Genomic DNA, 4,629 nt, shown 5'->3' with positions numbered 1-4,629 from the left:
CATAAATCCAGGTCTGTCTGATGCCAGAGTTCAGCTTCTTAATCACTTTACTCTCCTGCCCAAGGTCACATTAGTAGCTATTAAATGATGGAAGCACCGTTAGAATCCAAGTTGGCTCTCGACTCCTCAGCAGACTGAGTGCTGGCCCAGAAGACAGGGAAGACTCACCGAAGGGGCTTCTCTGGGGAGCCTTCTCTGCCGGACAGCTCCGCCCAGCCCTCCCCTCCCTGACCTCTGCCTTACTCAGGACCCTGATCACATTCTGTTTTCTGCTGTTATTTCCTTCAGGCTAACACTGAGCCCTCTGCTGCCTCTTTTTTTTTTTTTTTTTTTTTTTTTTTCTCGGTCTGGTGCAGGGAGAAGGATGCAAGCTTTGGAGCCAGACAACAATGCTTTGAATACCAATGCTGCTTACTCACCGAAGGGCCTTGGCCATGTCACAGAACCTCTCTGGGCCTCAGTTTCCCCGTTTGTTAGATGAAGATCATTCCTCCCTCATATTGTTGTGAAGATTTAAATAAATGCATGTGGAGTGCCTGACACCATGCCTGGCACATAGTAGGAACTCTCTGAAAGGTGCTTAACCATTTCATCATCTCCTACAGCACCTAGCTCCATGCTAAGGTATCGTTTGCTGAGTTGAGCTCATCCTTGATTCAACCACAGCACCTAGCGTGGTGCCTTACACACAGTAGATGTTCCTGTATGTGCCTGGTTGCAATGAAAGCCAGAAAGAGCTAGACAGGGAGACTTGTGGGAAATTGTGTGACCCCCTGAGCACATCTCTGAATCTCCCGTGGTCTCAGTTTTCCCACAGGTCAAGTTCAGTGACAGCTTCTCCTAGAGGCCTCACAGAAATGGGAGTTTGCAACATCAGAGGTTTCTAATGCAATAAGACGGATAATGAAAAGGTTCTTCTCTAAGCGTCGAGTGAGTCAGAGCTCTGTACTTGGCTTGGCCCCAGGGAGTACCGAGAAAATAAAATATCGTCTGTATCCTCATGACACCTAAACAAACGGTCAAGTCCATGGGTCAAAAATCAGCCAGAGGGGTTAAGAGGGATCTCCGGTGAAGGGAGGAGAAGAGCTGCAAGGAAAGCACCATTAACAAAGGTTGTCTGGTGAGGTCCTGCTACATGGCTGCCATTAAGGTCGATTCCCATTTCCCCTACAGTGGGATGCTTGTTTCGCCGTCACGAACAACGCCGTAAATAACAACATGTCTGAGATCTGCAAGCATTTTGAATGTCTCCACTGGGCTCAATAATTTCTTCCACATGCTGTCTGACACCTGAATGAAGACGTAAGTTCTCATCTAGGTAACGAACGATTCTATTTCACAATAGGGATAAACCAACTCTAAACCTCAGATTTGCTCTTTTTGTTTTCTTCTCCTGGCCTTTTGCCACCATAGAAAGATGTCTGAGGGGCTGAGTTTTCACATTGCAGCTGGTTACTGTGATTATGTAGACACCGCCTCTGTAAATTCAATGGTGTGTTGCTGGCTGTTCAATAGCTGGTGAAATTAATGCCCAGGGAAGTGGGAAATGGGCCACCACCATCAGAACGTGGATTTGGAATTTGCTCTTTATTCTGTCCTGCCCTATCCCTCCCCACACCCCGGCCTTTGTGCTAATGCTTTGGCGTTCTCCCTTGGGAGTAAACTAGCTCCAGAGAAGCTCCCATCATCCCAGACTTAAAGACACATGGGAATGGTGGGAACTGAGTGTGTGATACCCTACTCCCACCCCGCTGTGGAAGGTGCACAGGAGGAAGGCCAATGGGTGCCTTCAGGGGCAGCTTTATCCAGTGAGGAAAGCTAACCACCTGGAGCTAGAGGCTCTCAAAGATCATATGGGGGCTAGTGAAGTGGCTCACAACCGTAACCCCAACAATTTGGGAGGCTGAGGCGGGAGGATAGCTTGAAGCCAGGAATTCAAAACCAGCCTGGGCAACCAAGCAAGATCCCATCTCTACAAAAATAAAATAAAATAGATTAGCCGGGCATGGTGGCATGTACCTACCATCCTAGCTACTTGGTAGGCTGAGTTGGGAGGACTACTTGAGCCCTGAAGTTCAAGACCTCAAGTGGGCTATTATCATACCACTGCACTCCAGCCTACGTGACAGAGTGAGACCTTGTCTCAAAAAAAAAAAGGAAAAAAAAGATGATCTGGGCCAGCCCCTCACTGTAGGCAGATTAGCCACCCAGGACCAAGGACAATCTCTCCTTTTCATAAAGAACACTGGCAGAGAGCTGTCCAAGACTTTCCTGGTCTCACGTCCTACCGTGCAAGTCGAGTGGCTGCAGCAGCAGAAGGAGCACTGTCCTGTGGGCCAGGGAGGAGTATGCTCACCAGCTCTGCACCAGACCAGCTATGGAAGCTTGCCAGGTCCCTCTGCCTCACGCACCACCTTTCGGATAACAAGAGAGCTTCTGAAATCTAAACCGCTATAAACCTGTGAATCTCTTATTTTAATATCTTCAAATATGACTTTGGTCAGTTTAATTGAAATAGAAAAAAAATATGTTTCCAAGCCTAGCTCTACCACAAATTTCTTTGCCTCAGAAAAAAACGTTGAAATTGTGCATTTTGCACATTTGGGGAGTCTGTGCATTTTGATGAGAGAACATTAAAACCTTACATAGGTGTTGGCTGGGCACAGTGATTCATGCCTGTAATTTCAGCACTTTGGGAGACCAAGACAGGAGGATTACTTGAGCCCAAGAATTCGAGAACAACCTGGGCAACATAGTGAGACTCGTCTCTCCAAAAAAATCAAATAATTTGCCAGGCATGGTGGTATATGCCTGTAGCCCCAGCTACTCAGGAGCTGAGGTGGAAGGATTGCCTGAGCCCAGAGGTGAAGGCTGCAGTGAGCCATGATCATGCCACTGCACTCTAGCCTGTGCGACAGAGTGAGACCCCACCTCAAAAAAAGAAAAAACTTACGTAGGTGTGTGATAACCACCTACCCTCCTTCCCAAAAAGTAAAAATAAAAAGAGGTCAAGAACCTGCCTCTAGGTTGAGGGGCTTAGATGTAAATCACCCTGAGTGACCTCTCCTTTCGTATCATGGAATACCAAGTTATAGAGAGCATTGAGGGCAGAGGTGAGAAGTCCAAGATGCAGGGCTGTGGCTGGGAGGAAAAGGAGGGACCAGGTTTACTCTTCCATCTCTAGCCGCCGCTGCCCACTGCCATGTCACATGTCTGCTAGCCTGTGACCTCAGGGATGGAGGAGGTCTCTCTGAACACCACTTTCTCCTCTGTCAATGGAGAGGAGTTATGCCTCTCTCAAAGGACTGTTGCGAAGAGCAGAAGAAAATGAGTAAATGCTCGGTTATCAGTAGGAACTCAATAAGTAGGAATCCTCTCCCACCAGTAGCTCGGGCCCCAAATTTTATGACACGGAATATAGCATCATCTGTAGCAGTCATTCCATCCTTTCCCTGGGCCCCAGGGGAAAAGTGTGACAGGACAGTTAAGTGCTCAGCTCTGGAATAGACCCCACAGTCAGGTTCAAGTCCCAGCTCCTCTCCTCCATGGCTGAGGGGACTTGGGCAAGGAATTCAATTTCCCTGCAACTGGGTGTCCCCTCCACAAAATAGAAATGATGAAGAGAAGAGTTCTTTTCTCATAGGGTCTTGAGAAAACACAGAAAGAAACGAGCACACTGTCTTGGACATAGGTGTTGGATAAATGTTGACTAACGTAGGTTTCTTCCTTGGCTTTTTTGGGCCCATACGTTCTCTCCTAAGTATCATTCATCCACCTCTGGGAGTGTGTCTCTGTAACTGAATGCCCAACATGGATATCAGGCAGAAGGGAAAAACAACCAACAAGTTACCACTGAGTCTCTGCCCCAGATGTTCTGAGCCCTGGTGCCATCAACCCCACCCCCTACTCCCAGACAGCCAGCTAGCTTCCTTCTCCTTCCTTCAGTTCTTAATTCAAATATCACTCCAGTGACACCCCAAGCACCCACTGGAAATTTCAAAACTCCTGACACCCGCCCCACTGCATTTCCCCCTTCTGGCTTTATTTTCTCCCTACCACTGGTCATCATATTACACACCTCATAATTTGCTTATTTATTTGTTTATTGTTTGTCTGCTTTGGCCGGAAGGCAACCTACTGGAGGGCAGGAGTCTTTGTCTATTTTGTTCAGTCGCTATGTCCAGCACCTAAAACAGAAGCGGGGGCAAGCAGTGGGTATTCAGTAGTAATGCATTCAATGAATGAGCGACTGAGTGAATGAATGAATGAAGAGAAGCCTCTGGGCTTTATTGAGACCAAAGAGGCTGCACAGGGGAGATGGAGGATGCGGGCTGGCTTCAGATCTGACTCACGTCCCTCTCCCCAGCCTAACCCTGGAAGTCTTCCTGTTTTTAGGAACCAGACCAGTTGCCCATCCCGTGAAACCCCGGGCCTGACTCTCCTCGCCGATTGGAGGTAAGCGCCCCTCCCCACCTTGGAGAGTGAAGGGTGGCTAGGAGGGGCAATCATCCCAGCGGGCCGCTCGGGGTGGTGACCTGGGGGGTGAGCTCCGCGCCCAGGAGAGACCCCCTCCCACCCCCGCCCCACGCCGCGGAGCGCTCGCCCCGGGAGCGGCGGGGGCGCGGCCGG

The sequence above is a fragment of the Carlito syrichta genome, unplaced genomic scaffold, assembly GCF_000164805.1.
Source record: "Carlito syrichta isolate Samal-C Ts95f unplaced genomic scaffold, Tarsius_syrichta-2.0.1 Scaffold303084, whole genome shotgun sequence".
Lineage (NCBI taxonomy): Eukaryota > Metazoa > Chordata > Mammalia > Primates > Tarsiidae > Carlito > Carlito syrichta.
The sequence above is the reverse complement of the archived record's forward strand: the minus strand, read 5'-3'. Positions refer to the sequence as shown.